The sequence below is a fragment of the Hoplias malabaricus genome, chromosome 2, assembly GCF_029633855.1.
Source record: "Hoplias malabaricus isolate fHopMal1 chromosome 2, fHopMal1.hap1, whole genome shotgun sequence".
Classification (NCBI taxonomy): domain Eukaryota; kingdom Metazoa; phylum Chordata; class Actinopteri; order Characiformes; family Erythrinidae; genus Hoplias; species Hoplias malabaricus.
In genome coordinates, this window is record NC_089801.1 from 61612934 (window position 1) to 61633970 (window position 21037).

Below are 21037 nucleotides of genomic sequence, written 5' to 3' on the forward strand. Positions count from 1 at the left end.
TCATCTTCATTCAGATGACTCTACTCCCTTTGTTTGATCACGGTGATACAGTTTACAGCCTGTGGGCAAAAGTACCCCTCAAAAGCTTGATGCCCTGTACCATACTGCTTTGTTACAAATGCTCACTTTAGAACTCATCACCGTTCCCTTCACTCACTGGTGAACTGGCCATTGTTACACACGTGTCACAATATACACTGGCAATCCACTCAGTAAATCTCTCTCTTTAGTAAATCTCACAGCTGAACTGATCACCAGGAGAAACACACAAGAGATGAGGAACAATGGTGATCCTAGGCACAGATAAATACACAACAAATATATACAGCTTTAATAACATCACATGTATATGTTTGAATGTATGGAACCCGCTTATGCTGCAGTTACAATGCACTAATTTACTCAGAAATAACATTCGGTGGGTGGGTAGTAATGACAGCCAAACGCGCACAGTGTACTCTCCACCAGTGTACACTCATCCACCTGGAGGACTGCATCGGTTCACCCAGGATAGTGACCATCCATATCTCACACCACACTCACAGTTCACCTAACCTCCATGTTCTTGGACTGTGGGAGGACACACACTGGGAGAACATGTAAAATGAGAGGGGAATGTAATAACCATCAGGACCCTGTGCCCCCAGCCAACAGAGAAAGTACGGAAAGCTCAGTTCTTATAAACACTGGATTATTAAACACACTGTTTACTCACTTTAACAAGTTTCATTTTATATTTCTACAATGTTAAACACTGATATATGTCTGTAATATATTTTACCTCTAGACCAAACATAGCCAACAGACCCTACAAGTCCATCATTTTTATCTCCCAGGCTGGTCTCAAGGTAAATTTGTACAGTTTAATTAAAAAAGACAGTCCTTGCTATTCATACAATGTGCACTAAATATAAATTAGCACTTAGTATATGTAACATTATATTGATGTTTAATATGAATTTCTGGCAACAAAGCATGAAAAATCTATTTTACTTCCCCTAGACATCACCATAACGTTAACCCTACGGTAACACTGCAGAGAAAAGGTCTAGAAATGTAGTTTACTTCAGAGCTTTAGAGAGTGAATGAAAAATTGGAGTTTTCTCCAAAGAAAATATACCTGGTATAAGGCTTTATTATTTTTGTCTGTGACATTTTCATTGCAGTTTTGTCTTAATGAGAGAGTTAATAATGACTTATTAATATATTAATATATATTTTCATTGATTGTATTGAATTAACTGTAGCTGATGTCTGAGAGGCTTTCTCTGCATGACCAGACCCTGTGGAAATCGCACATACTTATATATATATATATATTTATTTATCATAAATCATCTGGTTTACCATTCATGACAGATACTTTACTCACAGTGTTTTAGGACATAAAATTTGCTCCCATACAAGATATGAGAACATGAAATAATATACTAAAATAATAAACAACAAAAGAATAATTAATAACAATAAATTGAATTTATATAGTGTTTTCAGGGCGCTTAAATTAACTTTTGTTTATATGCATGTAAAAGCCAATCACTGGAAACAAAATTTCACAGGAAAATTTACAATAAAATGCAATTTAATAAAAAAGTAACAACACAATCACAGTAAAGAGCAAAACTGAAAACTGAGCTTTACAAAACTGACCAAACCTCAGACAATAAAAGCAGATCTGAGAAGGTGAGTTTTGGGAAGTGGTTTGAACACGGACAGATCAGTGCAGTCTCAGATGTGTTTATGGGAGAATTCTAAAGAGAGGGAGTAGCAACAGAAATATCTCTGCTCCTCCACCCCCCCTCCCCTCCCCCAGGTCCGGTGTCTAGTCCTGAGGGGTGGGGTGTGGACAGGTGTTAAACGTCAGAGGAGTGAAGGTTTTATTATAAAATTCAGGGTCGTTGTGAGATCAAAAAATTGGGAGCACACCCTGGAGGGGGCGCCTTTTTTTTGCAGGGCGACACACACTCACAGATTCATTCATACACTCAAACCTATGGGCATTTTTGAGTCGCCAGTCCACCTTCAAAGTGTGTTTTTGAAACCGGAGCCCTGCAACAGGAGCTGTTAAAAGAAACAAATAACATCTCTTTGCTACTTGCTCTTCTCATGTGATTACTGTGGCTGTTCATCCTTCTGTCATGATTACTGCTGTAAACCCTGGCACCATCACCAGCTCCTCCAACAGAGTGTTCAGGTTCTAAAAAAGGTTTAATATTCAGTTTTATTCCCAGCATTACATGTAACTTAGTATGTGACGTCATAATCCACGTCAGAAAATGCAGCTTCTCTTTATCTGCCTCCTTTATCTCATCAGCTTCCACCGAATCTTCCACTTTCTTTCTCTCTTCCTCTTCTTTCCTTTTCTCTTCCTCTTCTTTCCTTCTCTCTTCCTCTTCTTTAAGCCTCTGCTGAGTGTTGTGGTACATCTCTCTGGTGTAGTAAGAGCCAAAGATCTTCCTGCTGTTCAGTGTGACCACAAACGCAGGAGATAAGCCTTCTGTAAACATCTCTCAGACCAAGATGATATTCTTTGTTGAACTCTTTCCTGATCCAGCCGTCCCCAACAGAACAATCCTCAGTTCTGTCCCTGTGGATCAGTAATAATATTAATATTAACAACACCATCTTAGATATTTACTGAGATCTCCACTCAAACTCTAGAGGACACACAAGCTACAATCTCCACTGCCCCTCCATCTGACCTCAGTGTCGTCCCAGAGACACTCCTGAGATATTATGAGCCAACTGTAGAGATAAGATCATTGGACCTTTGTCCAAAATGGTGTTCCAGTGCAGTCACGAAAATGATTATGGATGAATTGTTTTGTGTAATTGTTGTTTGGGCTGTTTCACATCACCCTGCACCTATTTTTAAAATAGACTGCTGACACTTCAATTACCCTCCGGTTCAAGCGTCTGAATACATTCCTCTCTCTGTAACATTGAGAAGCACTTTTAATTTCATTTTTACAACATATCCAAACTGTAACTGGGGTAGTGCCTGTGTAAGTGTGGAAACTAGACCAGGTGTCTACAGGCTTAGGCACCTCCAGTATCAAGAAGGAAAATATGTCAATCACACACCTCCAGGTAAGTCACGCTCCTAGAGACAGGGTGAGGATAAAGCCAGGGGCACAAATAGAACAGAGAGACCCAGGGGTAATGAGGGATAAAAAAGTGTGTTACCAAATTGCCAGCTAGTACAGTGTAGCGCCCTTAAAAACAGAACCCATACTGAGGCCAGAGCTGTGAGAGTGCTCTCCTCAAACGAGGCCAGGGACGGGTGCTACTGATTGTCCTGGATTACTTAAGAGAGCACTGAGTCGCCACCTGGTGGGTGACAGTGGCCAAACAGTAGGGTCAGCCACAGGCCCGACACATGCTAACTCTAAAAGAGGAGTATTGACAATAAAATATATTGTCTACTCCAGTAATAATACTCTGACGTGTATCTCTGTCTAAACTGGCTCTGACAGAATGCAGAAGCATATGTTCTGGCCATGTGCCCAGTTTTACTCAGTTTACTCTGTTTGATCACAGCTAAATGGTATAATTTGAAAGCTCAGATGCTACTGTATTATATGTGTATTTTATTACTGTATTATAACAGTACCAGTCAACAGTTAGGACACATCCATTCAGGGAGGGTTTCCTTTGTTTTGGGCCATTTTTCACATGTTGTGAATGTACAGCACCAGTCGAAATTTGGACACATCTCCTCATCTAATGGTTTAATTTTTTTTTTTTCTACGTTGTAAATGAATGTGGAAGACATTAAAACTATGAAGGAACACAGATGGAATTATGTAGTAAACAAAAAAGTCTTAAACAAACTAGAATATGTTTTATACTTTAGATTTTTCAAAGTAGCTCCCTTTTGCTTTGATGACAGCTTTGCACACTTTCTGCGTTCTCTCAGTCAGCTTTGTGGTGTCATCACCTGGAGCAATTTTCAGTGAACAGCTGTGGCCTCGTTGAGAGTTAATTTGTAGAACTGCTCCCTTCTTAATGTGTCTGAGATGGTAACGTGGGTTGTGCAGAGGTAGGGGCTGGTACACAGCTCTATACAATGTACAGCGCTATTCCACCAATCACTAATGAGAAGACTTTTGACTGGAGCTGTATGTATCAGTGGACCAGACCACAGTGGGTAGGTGGGTAGGTGCTTTGAAGATTCTAAACCTTAATACGGTAGCAGATATATGGCAATGTGTAAGTGGGCTTCAGGAGGTAGAGCAGAACTGAAAATTCAGGAATGAACTTCAACCTAAAAAAACAAGGGACAAACTAGTAGCAGTTGCACAGTGGGGATGAACAGAGGTAGAGTCAGCATAGAAAGAGGGAGTATTAGGGTGTACATGTTCTAGCAAAACTTAGGTTTGGTTCTTCTTCCACTATTGGTAGAAAGTGGCACACAGAGGTTTACCACATTGATGTTTATAGCCCTGTCTGCATTCTGCCTTCGTGATTCAACTGGGCAGATTTCTGTGAGTAGATTTGTGAAAGCCTCTTCAACATTTGTGGAGTCCAAAGCTGATGTCTCTATGAAAGACAGGTTTTGATTCTGTACACTTGTCAGTAGGCACTTCTCTCTGCTCCCTCAGGTCACTTCTGTTGCTCACTAACATGATGACAATGTTACTGTCGGCATGTTCTCTTAGGTTATTTAGCCAATGCCTCACATTGTTATATGTAGAGTATTTAGTGATGTCATACACCACAAGAGCCCCCAATGCACCCCGATAATATGGTTTTCTTATTGCTGTAAAATGCTCTGTTCCTGCTGTGTCCCATATCTCAGCTCTTATGGTCCTTCCATCCATTTCGATACTGCAAGTAACAATGTCCACATTAATGGTGGCCTTCATGTCATGTCAAGAATCACCCAAGAGGATTATTTTAAAAGTATAATCATAATGATCAAAACGCTGTTGAAGAGTCAAGCCTTCTGATTTCAGATGTTTATTTTGAAATGCTGCCTTTCTTTCAAGTGATAATTTATCCCATGTCCCCTGAATCACTGTGGGCTTCTTGAACATTTTCTCCAACTGTTCCCCTGGCTTATTTTCCATCTTTTCCACAATATCTAATGTTTCATTCAGCTTCTGTCTCCCTCATAAAGTTTCTGAAGGCTTCTCTTGGCTCAAAACTCCTCTTCTCATAGTTTTATTTACTGACACTTTATGAAAATATTCATCAGTGCTTAGTTCACTATTCCATCCATCCATCCATTATCTGTAACCACTTATCCTAATATAGCGTTGGCTATTGCACTTTTTCCAACACCAGTGATCCCCAGCATCACCAGCCTCAGCTCCTCACACACTGAGAGGGGGCAGAGGAAGTCAGAAAAAGAACTGAAATTCAGAATGTAAAACTCAAAGAATACACTACATTTTAATACTGAATTTGATCTTTACAGGACATTAATGTGATAGCATATACTACATGGATTGAGGCTGTTAAATAATTGAGAATAATTGATCCTAATGTGAAGATGTTCCTGTTTAAAATGAGTGTGTTTAGTTGCATACAGGAGAGAGACACACCACACACAACCTAAACACTGGTTTTAGCATTTCGTTAGAGGACATCATTATTCATTTGTGATTTACAGTGCACTAAAGTACAGATGGACACCCAGTACAGAGTCTAGTTAAGCAGTCCACTCTGATCCAGCTTCTCTCTCTCTCTCTCTCTCTCTCTCTCTCTCTCTCTCTGGAGGTAATTTAGGGAAAAAAATATTTGGTAATTTAAAAGAAAATACCTTGAATTGAAAGTTCAAATATTGAGTTTATACTATAAAAATACAACACTGCATTCAATATTAAAATAAGTGTAGATGAATTATTTTCAGTTTAAATAGAATTTTGATTCAAGTGTGGAATTTTTTTTGAATAAATAATTAAATAAAAAAAATTAGTTTCATGTTTCACTTTCCTATATATTTTGATATTTGGAGTTTTATATTTTTCAGTTGCAGATTTTATGTTTTCAGATTCAAATTAATTTATTTTTAGTTTCATATGTTTTTTTCACATTCGGATCCTTGTTTGTCAGTTTCAGAGTTTTTGCCCTGATCTGGCATGGGACGCAGGACATCGGCAGAGAAGGCCTTGCAGCATGAATGCAGAGCAATGAAGCAATGAAGGCAGAGGACATTCCTCACTGTTGTCAATGAGAAATATCACTGAATTCTCACGTTACACACAACAAGTCCAGTATTGTCACGCCCTGTGATAACAGTGATAAACTCAGATTGTGTAGTAATACCAGCCACACATTACTTTTCCAACAGCACTTTGCTGGAGATGCCGTCTGTCCATTTTGTTCAAACATTTCAATGACGATGCAAAAACGATATAACGGGCAGCAAAATTCTGAGACTATGCAGTGATTTCCACTACAGAAGTGTGTCTGTTTGTAATGCAGTGTGGTCTGAGGGCACAAAGAACATGGCAATACTGGTTTGGGCCTTGTCCCTTCGTATTTAGAGATTTCTCCAGATTCTATGAAACTTTTAATGATGTTATGTACTTTAGGTTTTATACTGAATATATTGAATTATTGCACTATTTGCCCATGGAGTCTTTCACCACTCCCCATTTTTACTTCTGAAAGATTCACCTCTCTGGGACACTCTTTTTAATCCCTGTTATGTCATGCACCTTTTGTCAATTAACTAAATTTTATAGCATTCCATTGTTGCTGGAATCAAAGTTAAAATGTGTAAATTTTTAAAAAAGAACACTGAAATCTATCTGTTTAAATATATGAAATATTATCTTTGTACTATTTTCCATTGAATATATGGTTTAAATTATTTGCACATCAGTGTATTTTTTTTCACAGTTTCATGTACAAATCTTAAAATCATGTCTACTCTTAGTATTTAGCACAGCTTCCATTCAGTTCAACTAAACCTGCAGCATCACCCACAAACAATGGCAATTTCTGTTCCTCTTGTCTTTTTCCATTTCTCAGTACATGCTTTTTCTTTCTAGCTCCACAACCTTTCAGACCCATTGTTTGATGTACACAAACAGCTGTGGAAGTGTCTGATCTGAAGTGAGTGAATGGAGTTTGATGTCCTCCTCTCTCTCAGAGATGAAAGCTGTTTATCTGATGAAAACATGTTTTAGCACAACACCAGGTGAGAATGTTAGTTTCATTTTGTCTGCATTTTTAAATAATTTATTAAACTACAGTTTTGGAAATTTTAGAACAAAATCTCCTCAAATCTCTTCTGAATATAATGTTTGTTGTATTTTAGTGTTTTTTTAAGTTTTAAGGTTTATGCACCTTTGGACTCATTATCTAGGGGAAAAAATGTTCTACCTCATAAATCTCTTCTGATCATAGAGTGTTTATTGTATTTTAGTGTTTTTAAGTTTTAAGGTTTAAGGTTTATGCACGTTTGGACTCTAGGGAAAAAAATGTTCTACCTCCAAAATAACTTAGTTCTATTTGCTCTATCTGTGAGTCAGTCAACACACAAGAGGACCAATCAGATCCTGATTCTCATGTGATCTCACAGCTTGGCGACTGTGGCAAAAGGAACAGAGAAGAGTAAGATCTAGGTTAGGTTTTAACTGTATTTTTTCAAAGATTTGTGACAAATAATAAATTGATTATTTAATTGATATTTATATATTATCAATTATTAATTCAAATCAGATTATTTCTAAGTTTGTACTACTGTATGTCTAAGTTTACCAACCTTTGTAAAATACGTATATTTGTGATAAAAGAGCAAGTCATATACTTCATAAATATTGAGCCTGAATGGTAATTAGATTACATTATATATATTGCAGGTGGATTGGCGACTCGAAAGTGTCTGTGTGTGTGAGTGAATGTGTGTGTGTCTGTGTTGCCCTGTGAAGGACTGGCGTCCCCTCCAGGGTGTATTCCCGCCTTGCGCCCAATGATTCCAGGTAGGCTCTGGACCCCCCGCGACCCTAAATTGGATAAGCGGTTACAGATATTGGATGGAGATATATATATATATATATATATATATATATATATATATATAAATATATATTTTATACCGAGCTGTTACACTGATTTGCTGGGCAAGTTTGTTAGACTCACTAGTTGCTGTCCAAATCTGAAAGGAAATCTGAACTTATTGTTCCTAACTAAAATTGACCTCTGTACTGCTCAAAATAGGCAATGTTGTTTTTTATATAAATAATATATATATATATATATATATATATATATATATATATATATATATATATATACACTAATTTGAATTAAAAAATGAGTAAACTCTTTATGTTGAGTATTTCAATGTATTTTTCTTAATTCCAAAGGGAAAACTTGTCACAAACTGTATTCAGTCTGTAAAACATAACTTACCTGGATAACCTGATGCCATTTCAGTATCTGAAAGCGAAGACCTGGGCTGCTCTATTGACCTGAAAATATATTACATTTTTTAAAACTAATTCTCTCATAAAGTACAGTAACACTGGAATGAAATGATACAAAGTTCAGTGGTTTGACAATAGACCATGGGCAGCTAATATTTCAAAACATATCTGAAGTGATCAGACATTTAGCAGATTAGAAAATCAAGATTTCACAGGAATCTAAAATATGTCTGATAGGGATTTATAAAAGTCTTTACTCACAGTACTCACACATTTCAGTGTCACAGTAAGACCACACCTCTAACACACACCAACATCCGTTACAGAGGAGCTACACACACAAACATATGCACATTTACCCAGCAACACCACACTACACAAGAACTATACATCATACAGGTACACAACAGGCGAAGTAATGCAGATTTCAGAAAATAACTTAAATAATAAAAAAGCTTCATATGACACTGGATAAATAAGACAAGACAGCGAGACATTGTAGGTTTGTGTTCCTGTTGGGACAGCTTAGAGGTGTGGGCATGTGAAATTGTTCTCATTATAATTGCCAAATTATACATTTTTCTTTTTTCTTTAGCTGTCATTAGAATTTCAGCTCCACCCTGGCACAGTGCCTGGAGCATATAAAAAAACCTTGAACCTGCAGAATATCAGAGAATTCAAAAATATTACTTTAACTTCAGCACAAGGTAAAATAATGCATGCATTAACTGTGTAAGAATGCGTGATACTGTATGATTGGAGACTGATAAATCTGAAATGATGTAGATGGCTGACAGGCTATATTAAAATTCTTTACTGAATGAATGAATGTGATTAACATGGACTGGGTGGAGATGATCAAATACTAAACCATAAACCAGTAAAGCTCTGCCTAGACAGAAATGACTCTGGAAGAAATAAATGTGCAGTATAATGTACACTTTGTTCTGTTTCATAGTTTGTTAGAAGTGATGCATTTTTAGAAGTGACCCACCGCGACCCTGAACTGGATAAGCGGTTACAGATAATGAATGAATGAATGAATGGAGCATAATGTAACAGTGATTCTGAGGACGATGAGGCATATTCTCTGAGGCAGATTCTGAAAAAAGCATTTTCCTGCAAGTTTGAATTAAGATTGCTGTCTCAGAGGAAGCTACAAAATTATACAATAAAATTCTGCTGCCTCAGAGAAAGTACATTTTCACACTTGATTTACGATTACGGACTCTGAAGAAGCTGCACCATGACATACAAAAATGCTATGCTTCCTAAGAGGCAGCAATCAAGTGCTTTGTCTTTGCCTCTGCCTCAAAACAGCATTATTGTACAATATTCTGTATCTATTTCAGAGGCAGCAAACATAATTAAAATGTACAGAAAAATAATTTGCCCCCTCCAGGGTGTATTCCTGCCTTGCGCTCAATGATTCCAGGTAGGCTCTGGACCCACCGTGACGCTGAATTGGATAAGGGTTACAGATAATGAATGAATGAAAAATAATTTGCCTCAGAGGCAGCAGAGCATTATAACATTCTGCAGCTTCTTCGGAAGCAGCATTACCCTCCATTCAAGTAAATCAAATACTGACATATTCTGTCAGACAGAGCAGGCAAACACGAAGGTCTAGGCAGAGCTTTACCGGTTTATGGTGCAGTATTTGATCTCCACCCTTTCTGTTTTAACCAGCTCACATTAATCCCACCTGTTTGCTGGTATCCAATGATTTTCCTTCAGCTTCAAAGGCAGCGCTGTCTCCAGAGTAGTGATTTTGCACATATGCTCATGCACTTTATCATCAAAGTGGTCAAGATTATGGAGAGATACTATTTGCAATCCACATCCACTAATTGAATTATGCCCTGTAAGATCTCCTCTTCATTTTTTTTTTGTCTTCTAAACTGAGCTTATGTGGTGTCAGTAGGATGTTGACACTCACCTAGTATCATTTTTAACAACATTGTGTAGAGGGTCAAGAAATTGCCTCAGTTAAAAAGCTGAAACAGGAGGTTTCTTTGCTTGAAAGTTGGAATAAAAACAGACAACCCCCAAAGTTTTTTTTTTTAATTATTGTTTTATTTCTATTTTAGATTCAGAATTACTTTAACTTTACAGTTTTTCTATAAAGATTTTAATTTTGTATGTAAAGTTCCCCCATTCTGCCGGGGGGTGGCACTAATGTGTCAAAGTGGATCTGCTGGAGAAACAATAGCTTTCATCTAGGAGCATGCGCAGCTCAGAAATAAACTGGCGCTGGGCTGGTAGAGACAAATGTTGGTGTCTCTTCTCTCCATTAATCCACAGAGTCATCCACAGCGCTTCACGGCCTGTGTATCTCTCGCTGTCGGTCCAGATATCCCCCAAGTCTGGCACTGGCAACAAGTGCTGTTCTAGTGAACTGAATCAATTTGGAGTTTTGAGTTTTGAGAAATTGATCTTCAGATTTTATATTACACTCTTCATTCATTCATTCATTCATTCATTCATTCATTCATTCATTTTCTGTAATCCTTATCCAGTTCAGGGTCACAGTTGGTCCGGAGCCTACCCGAAATCACTGGGCACATATCAGGAACATACCCTAGAGGGGGTGTCAGTCCTTGACAGGGCAACACACACTCACACTCACACATATGAACACTTTTGAGTTGCCAATCCACCTAACAACGTGTGTTTTTGGACCATGGGAGGAAACGGGAGCACGCGGAGGAAACCCACGCGGACACAGGGATAACACACCAAACTCCTCACAGACAGTCACCCGGAGCGGGACTCGAACCCTCAACTTCCAGGTCCCTGGAGCCATGTGACTGCGACACTACCTGCTTCACCAACGTGCCACCCATATTACACTGTTATTAGCTTTTAAATTTAAAATGCAGTTTCTGTTTTAAAATTCAACTTCAGATGCTATGACATAGATTTAAAATAATATTCAAATTTCTAATTCAAAGTCTCTTAGTGATACCGTTTCCTTACGAATACATATTTCAACGTGTTGTGCTTAATAATCTCACACAAAAGGTCACCAAGAACATTCATAAGAAACCAACTACCATACTGTGCTGCTTTTCCTGCATTTCAATGTGTATTCCATAGCCAACTGTATATATGTCTTCTGAAATTCAGTGACTACTACTCTTTTATTTTTCCTGTATTTTGTAGATGTCACATTCACATTCTTTTCAGTTCCGGTTCCATGGAAAGCCTGATCATGATTTTCAAGTCAACTGCACCTCATCTGGAACAGTGTTACAGTCACTAGAATTAAGTTATAAGTTCAAGCAAAGCGTGGGGTACCATCCCTTTGTCATTGAAAGAGAAAACAGCACCACTGATGGTGTCATTACAGAACATTTTCCCTGTAGCCTAATCAGAGATAAAGAAACACTCTCCATATACACCTTCCCAAAAGAAAAGCAAGAGAAAGAAGAAATGTTACAATCCAAAGTGAAGAAGCAGAAATCAGAGGATGCAGAGGATCTCCAAAAGACACAAAGACCTAGTGGAGAGTGGATCACCTTCACTGTTAATTCTCAAGGAGGCAAAACCACTAAGACTAAACAAGTGGTCAGCAGTGCAATAGTTAGGAATCAGTTCAAAACCCTCTGTGTGTACGCAGACAGCGATGAGACAATTGCATCAGCCATGAGGAGAGATGGACGTTTTGCTGAGAGTGTATCAGAAGATGGATGTGAACTGCATGACACTAATAACAAAACAACAATAGAGATCAATCAGAATGTTAAAAGTCTTCAGGGCCGTAATTATGAAATCTGTCTGCCGCTGGGAGAAAAAGGAAAACCTACTGACAAACAAAAAGCATCTGCTTCAGACTCCCGCACTAAGCCTTCAACGGCTGATAAAGATACATCAGAAAACACAAACAAGACAGGAATTAATGAAAAATCAGGAGAAAGAAACTCTCAAAAGGAAACAATTATTATGCCCGACTTTGATGAAATTTTGAAAATATTGTGTAAGCAATTTAAGAGATCCTCTAAACAGCTTCAATTAATGCAGAAGAATTGTGTTAAAAGTATTCAACCATTCTCAGAGATGTTAAAAGTGGAGAAACTGGAAATAGTGCACATGTAATTGAAGGAAGTTTCATAAGCCAATCAAGTGTAGTGGAGTATGGATCGAGAAATGAAGAATTCTGAGTGAGGAACTCTCCACTCTAATTTGTAACAGAATCCCACATTCTTTTGTGTATGTGTGTGCACAGACCCGTTTTAACACACACACACTAATTCACTTAAAGCCTGCATCAAAGGACGACTGGTTACGGCCCCAGATAACAAACCCAGTTGATTATGCTTTTAGGCAAAAAGGAACTTCAAACAAAGTGAGGAATAACTATGAGTAACAATCCCGTTTTATGACGAGTGACGCCTAAGTGGCGGAACGTTATCTCCTGACCAACTAAACAGATGGCCCCAGAATTGACCTTGCACTGAACTCCTGGAAACTCATCCACAAAGAACAAACAGCATGGATCAACAGCGACCCCAAGTGGACATTGGCGAAACTACGCCTCGCCCGAGGTCACCTAAACAATAACAAAAACTAATCAAATTCTGATAAATATGTGTACGCGATATGTATGAATGTCACTCTTTGTGTCCTCAGATGAACATCTACCAACCAATGAAGTGATGTGTATAACTGTTTTAAATCATGAAAGAAAGTTCTGTCTCTAACTAAGAAAACGAATTAATATCTTCTAACATGATATTGTAGTGGGGCGTCAGCTCGACGTACCCAAAATAAATTTATATGTAGATGTTTGATATTAATAATCCAGGACACTCATTGTGATATGTCACTAACATGTATAAGAAATTTTGGTATACACAAATTTTCTCTCTTATTCTTTTTGAATCTCTGACCCCTCTCTTCCCCATTTCCTCTCTCGGGAAGCCAGTCACATGAGCCTCGTACCCCGGATCCAATCAAAGGAAGGACACCTCCCAATAAGGCGTGACCGCGCTACCTTTGAAAAGAGAATGCCCGACTCATTTCTCTCTCTCTTAACTTCCTATTCTGAAGCTCTTCTGAATGCTCTTACACGTTCTCTTTGCTTTACTCTCTCTTTTTAATTTTTAACCTCTCGAAGCGAGACGTTTCCTCCTCTCCACGCCGACGAACAAAGACTTTTGAAGGACCTCACTAAGCTCCCAGGAGACGTCTTGAGTTAGCTAGTGTGAAAGAAATTTACGAATACATCGAGTGATTTGAATACCTTCTTTTCTTGTAATTGTGTTTATGTTTTATCGCCCAATCTAAATTAAATCTCACAACTGATCAAAGCAGGTGAACTTATTCGTGGCCAGAGTAAGAAACACCACCGAGATAGAAGAAAGTCGTAGAATAATTAAGCCTATTGAATCGATTTTCAGTTCTGGATCTGCAGGAACTAGCGAAACTTTTCGTCCAAAACGTCCATATGGTTGGACACTCCTGCTCAGGACAGTGAGCCAAAGAGAGGATCCTGCCGCCTGCGTCATTATGCTCCGAGTACGCCCGAGGTGACTCGACCAAAGAGGAAACAACTCCACGCTGACTCAGCCTGGAAACTTCCGCGGGAGAACTGTGGAACCAAGCGAGACGCCCTCACTTCCAGGACCTAAGAGAGCCTCTGTACCCAACGAGTGGTCAGAATCGACGAAAAATTAAGCTAAACCTACGCATTTCCAGAGCTGAAAATTGAATTAAGTCTCTTGATAAATTTATACGTTAATTAAACCTCAGTTAGCAACACATTAGTCACAAGCCATAGTACCTAGCTTATCTTTAAATTCGAATCGGCTTCCCCTTCGTTGATGCCGTGAGATTTCAAGATTATGCTATGTTAAGTAAATATCCTTCTTCTTTTTGTTAATAAATACCTTCATTATTTGAAATCACAGTGTGTGGAGTCTGTTCATTAAAAGTCTGAAGATCCTGAAGATCTCACTTAGCTGACCATTATTTATTTCTCAAATTAATTATTAACGTTTTAAGTGCTTAAGTCAATTATAAATTTTAATTACTATCATTGGTCAAAGATCAGTAATCATAAGAGCTGGAATAAGGTCAACGCTATAAACACAATATATAAATATATATAAAATATATATTTATATATTGCGGTATATGCAACATCCACTACACAAGAAAGCTAACAGGTTCAGTTACCATTAATTTTGACCTGAGAAGTGGAAGAGCATTAGATAAGGAGTTTCCACTGTGCTCAGAAGTTTTTGCTTATTTTAAAGGAAGAGATAAAAGTGGAAGTTATATTGACTTGGCACTTCTGAAGCTGCAGAACAATTTTAAGGAAATTTCCAAATTACCCAGACTTCTCCAGGATTTTTTTTTTTTCAAATCAAAAGAGTGTGGAATATGCATCATTGGTCAACCTGAGACTGATGAGAAAAGAAAGGATGTGTCCTGCATAGTCCCACATCAAACAACTGGCCAAGACACAGGGAACTCTCTTCAATTTAGTGTGAAACGTTCTTCTAGTTACTCACAATCTGAGGTCATAGGGGTCAATTATTTTATTGCAACATACAACACATGTTTAAGTGAAGGCTCTTCTGGATCTCCTGTCTTTGATGAAGACTGTAAACTCATTGCCATGCACACTGGTGGAATTTTCACTAATGAAAAGCAGTTCCATATCATTGAGTTTGCAATCCCCCTCTATTCTGTCATTTGGAACATTATGGGCCAGATGTATTCCAGAGATTCTCCAAAAGAGATGATTGTGTTCATCAAGGAAGCCACACAAAATCCCCACTTAGAAGAACTTCTAATGGAATGTGTTAAGGAATTGGCAAAACCACAGCCAGTTCCTGACAGAAATGTACAATTGTTGAAGGAAATCTATTCAGAAGCAGAAAAGAATCACTGGGAAGGTCTGCTGAAGATGATGAATGACATGGTTATTCCAGTGAGTAAACACAGCTTACAGTCTGTCCTTCTGAATAATTTAAAATAATCTTCATCAGTTCTGACTATGAGCTGTAGTGTGAGTCCATGACACAATCTTTGACATTCGTTTTTTCAATCTATTTATATTTTATTTAAGGTCTTTGAAGAACCAGAGCCGATGGAGTGCAGTCCAGTCAAAACCTACAACTCGCCACCACTGCATAGATTTCCCTCTTGATCCACTGATGTGGGACTCTACTGAGACCATCACAGCAGTTAAAGGGCTGTATATATTTTTAAGATTTCTTTTTTCTTAAGAGCATATAATAATATATTTCTGTGAAGGCCTTGAGCCTGATTAAGAGTGACTGCATTGGGCATCATAAGGAGGGACAGACATGGACATTATCATAGTTAACTGAACACGCCTGTGTTTATATTTCTGAAAATACTTGTCTCCAGGAAGTAGTTTTGTTACTTTCTGAAAAACCTGAAAATATATGCATGCTGTTCATCCCTTTCTCTTTCCTTTGAATTTAAATTTGAGTGATTTCAGTGTTTTCTTAAGGTGTTGGATGTGGGGTGATATGTAGGTGTTTATGTGAAGAAGATAATGTGGAAAAAAAAGTATTCAGTTGTATTCATCCTAGGGCTGGACGATACACCAAATTTTATATCACAATATATTTTCAAAATTTTGGTCGATATATAATTCCGATATCAACAGGAACATAAAACCACAGAAAAACTTCCAAGAGCAAAGGAGAAACATGACATCAGTTTTAAACATAAACCTATTGGCTTTGTCAAATGTATTATTTTTAAACTTTAAAATTGAGTGCAATGAACTGACGACAGCACCATGTAATGAAGGTCACTCAGTGACAGATGCTGTAAATAATCAGAATTAAAATATTGAAAATGTGTTTAAAATCATATCATTGTTATTGAAACAGTTTATATTGTGATATATATTGATATTTATTTATTGACCAGCCCTAATTCATGCTTCTAATTTGGTTTCCTGATTATGATTCTGAAAAAGAATGTTGTTATGAAATTGTACCAACTTTCCTCGTTTCTTTTTTTTCACTTTTAGTGTGTGGCTTGTCACAGATATTGTCAGTTATTACAATATTGTTAAAAGGTATACTCATACACACAAAACTTGCAGATTTGTATTTTCCACCTGGAGTTTTGCACCCTCCACTTTTGACATTGATGTGACGATTTATCTCTACTCCACTGATGATGCAGGAGCACTTTGTAGTTCTACCAGTGGCGATTGCTCTAAGACTGCAAGGGAAGCTCAGCTTTCCCTAAAATGTAAAAAAATAAGTGATCAAATATATACTGTTGTGTGTACATGTCATTGAATAAATGTGCACTACAACGTGCTACACTTTTGTTCCTCTCAATCATTCCCTTCACAGTGCTTTAAACAGTGAGGATGCTGAGCTTCCACAGAGTTCAATAGCGAAGCAGCGAAGTGCAGCAAAACGAGACGAGTCATTGGATAAATGCTGGGCATTGTCCCGCCCATCAGACGCTCAGCGTCTCTGGGGGTCTATGGGGCAGTGGGCTGGCCTCGGCTGGCCCGGATGCTCAGCTTCTGCATGATGATTGGATGATCTGTCTGAGGCAGAATCCCTTTTTGATTGACAGCGAAATGAGAGAATCAGCGATCCTTTGGTGTAGAGATCCGTGGGAGCACAGGCGGACACACTTCACATGGGCCAAGGCCGTTTAAGCAGCCTAGCTCTGCTGGCCATTGAGAGGACAAGTCCCTGGAAAAGACGCCTTGTTGGTACGACAGGGTCACAGATCATTTTCTTTAAAAGGAACAGAGGGTAGAATTTACATATAAATAAACCGACACATTTTATGATGTAGGCCGAAATTGAGCTCCCCTCCTTGAAAGACCAGCATCCGCCACTGAGTTCTACAATAACAGACTGTAGTCCTTCTGTTGCTCTGCATACTTTGATAGCCCCATTTGACCCTGTTCGTCAATGCTCAGGGCCACCAGAGAGCAGGTATCATTTGGGTGCTGGATCATTCTCAGCGCTGCCGTGACACTGACGTGGTGGTGTGTTAGTGTCTAGGCAAATACCTAGGCATCTTGTCAATCTCTTATCATATCATAAAGTTAAAAAAAAGTTAATGCTAAACTTGGGTTGTTATACAGAAATAGATCCTCCTTCACCCTAGATGCTAAACTCATCTTCATTCAGATGACTCTACTCCCTTTGTTTGATCACAGTGATACAGTTTACAGTCTGCGGGCAAAAGTACCCCTCAAAAGCTTGATGCCCTGTACCATACTGCTTCGTTTTGAATGCTCACTTTAGAACTGATCACCGTTCCCTTCACTCTCTGGTGAACTGGCTGTCATTCCACATGCGTCACAATATACAATGGCTACCGACTCAGTAAATCTCACAGCTGAACTGATCACCAGGAGAAACACACAAGAGACGAGGGACAATGGTGATCATAGGCACTGATAAATACACAACAAATATATACAGCTTTAATGACATCACAGGTATATGTTTGAACGTACGGAACTTATGCTGCAGTTACAATGCACTAATTCACTTTTAATTAAATAACATTCAGTGGGTGGGTAGTAATGACAGCCAAACGCGGACAGTGTACTCTCCACCAGTGTACACTCATTCACCTGGAGGACTGCATCGGTTCACCCAGGATAGTGACCATCCATATCTCACACCACACTCACAGTTCACCTAACCTCCATGTTCTTGGACTGTGGGAGGACACACACGCAGACACTGGGAGAACATGGAAAATCAGAGGGGAGTGTGATAACCACCAGGACCCTGTGCCCCCAGCCAACAGAGAAAGTACGGAAAGCTCAGTTCTTATAAACACTGGATTATTAAACACATTGTTTACTCACTTTAACAAGTTTCATTTTATATTTCTACAATGTTAAACACTGATATATGTCTGTAATATATTTTACCTCTAGACCAAACATAGTCAACAGACCCTACAAGTCCATCATTTTTATCTCCCAGGCTGGTCTCAAGGTAAATTTGTACAGTTTAATTAAAAAAGACAGTCCTTGCTATTCATACAATGTGCACTAAATATAAATTAGCACTTAGTATATGTAACATTATGTTGATGTTTAATATGAATTTCTGGTAACCAAGCATGAAAAATCTATTTTACTTCCCCTAGACATCACCATAACGTTAACCCTACAGTAACACCACAGAGTAAAGGTCTAGAAATGTAGTTTACTTCAGAGCTTTAGAGAGTGAATGAAAAATTGGAGTTTTCTCCAAAAAAAAATATACCTGGTAAAAGACTTTATTATTTTTGTCTGTGACATTTTCATTGCAGTTTTGTCTTAATGAGAGAGTTAATAATGCCTTATTAATATAATAATATATATTTTCATTGATTGCATTGAATTAACTGTAGCTGATGTCTGAGAGGCTTTCTCTGCATGACCAGACCCTGCGGAAATCACACATACTTATATATATATATATATTTATTTATCATAAATCAGCTGGTTTACCATTCATGACAGATACTTTACTCCCAGTGTTTTAGGACATAAAATTTGCTCCCATACAAGATATGAGAACATGAAATAATATACTAAAACAATAAACTATAAAAGAATAATTAATAACAATAAATTTAATTGATATGGTGCTTTCAGGGCGCTCAAATTAACTTTTGTTTATATGCATGTAAAAGCCAACTACTGGAAACAAAATTTCACAGGAACATTTACAATAAAATGCAATTTAATAAAAAAGTAACAATACAATCACAGTAAAGAGCAAAACTGAAAACTGAGCTTTACAAAACTGACCAAACCTCAGACAATAAAAGCAGATCTGAGAAGGTGAGTTTTGGGAAGTGGTTTGAACACGGACAGATCAGTGCAGTCTCAGATGTGTTTATGGGAGAATTCTAAAGAGAGGGAGTAGCAACAGAAATATCTCTGCTCCTCCACCCCCCCTCCCCTCCCCCAGGTCCGGTGTCTAGTCCTGAGGGGTGGGGTGTGGACAGGTGTTAAACGTCAGAGGAGTGAAGGTTTTATTATAAAATTCAGGGTCGTTGTGAGATCAAAAAATTGGGAGCACACCCTGGAGGGGACACCTTTCTTTTGCAGGGCGACACACACTCACAGATTTATTCACACACTCAAACCTACGGACACTTTTGAGTCGCCAATCCACCTTCAAAGTGTGTTTTTGAAACCGGAGCCCTGCAACAGGAGCTGTTAAAAGAAACAAATAACATCTCTTTGCTACTTGCTCTTCTCATGTGATTACTGTGGCTGTTCATCCTTCTGTCATGATTACTGCTGTAAACCCTGGCACCATCACCAGCTCCTCCAACAGAGTGTTCAGGTTCTAAAAAAGTTTTAATATTCAGCTTTATTCCCAGCATTACATGTAACTTAGTATGTGACATCATAATCCACGTCAGAAAATGCAGCTTCTCTTTATCTGCCTCCTTTATCTCATCAGCATCCACCGACTCTTCCACTTTCTTTCTCTCTTCCTCTTCTTTCCTACTCTCTTCCTCTTCTTTAAGCCTCTGCTGAGTGTTATGGTACATCTCTCTGGTGTAGTAAGAGCCAAAGATCTTCCTGCTGTTCAGTGTGACCACAAACGAAGGAGATAAGCCTTCTGTAAACATCTCTCAGACCAAGATGATATTCTTTGTTGAACTCTTTCCTGATCCAGCCGTCCCCAACAGAACAATCCTCAGTTCCGTCCTTGTGGATCAGTAATAATATTAATATTAACAACACCATCTTAGATATTTACTGAGATCTCCACTCAAACTCTAGAGGACACACAAGCTACATTCTCCACTGCCCCTCCATCTGACCTCAGTGTCATCCAGGAGACAGTCCTGAGATATTATGAGCCAACTGTAGAGATAAGATCATTGGACCTTTGTCCAAAATGGTGTTCCAGTGCAGTCACGAAAATGATTATGGATGAATTGTTTTGTGTAATTGCTGTTTGGGCTGTTTCACATCACCCTGCACCTATTTTTATAATAGACTGCTGACACTTGTATTACCCTCTGGATCAAGCTTCTATTAATAAGTGTCTGAATACATTCCTCTCTCTGTAACATTGAGGAGCACTTTTAATTTCATATTTACAGCATATCCAAACTGTAACGGGGGTAGTGCCTGTGTAAGTGTGAAAACTAGACCAGGGGTCTACAGGCTTAGGCACCTCCAGTATCAAGAAGGGAAATGTGTCAACCACACACCTCCAGGTAAGTCACACTCCTAGAGACAGGGTGAGGATAAAGCCATGGGCACAAATAGAACAGAGAGACCCAGGGGTAATGAGGGATAAAAAAGTGTGTTACCAAATTGCCAGCTAGTACAGTGTAGGCATAAGAGGGCTCTCTTTAACCAAGGCCAGGGACGGGTGATACTGATTATCCTGGATAACTTAAGAGAGTACTGTTTCGCCACCTGTTGGGGGAGAGTGGCCGAAGAGCAGGGTCAGCCACAGGCCAGACACATGAAAATTTTAATGTTAGAAGAGCAAAATATTACACTAAAAACTTCCACAGTATAGACGAATCTGATTAAAATATATATGTGGATATCAGTTGATTTTATGAACAGGTTTAATAAATGTGTCACATCCTGGCCCAATCTTGTTTGTTTTCCCCGCCATGTGCTCTCTCTGCACATGGTCTTG

At 38.6% G+C, this 21037-nt stretch overlaps 1 pseudogene; it reads right to left on the bottom strand.

Annotated features, from left to right (window-relative positions):
- Positions 1-4363: 4363 nt before the first annotated feature.
- Positions 4364-4868, bottom strand: LOC136677663 (ras-related protein Rab-11B pseudogene; annotated as a pseudogene).
- Between the last annotated feature and the right edge of the window lie 16169 nt (positions 4869-21037).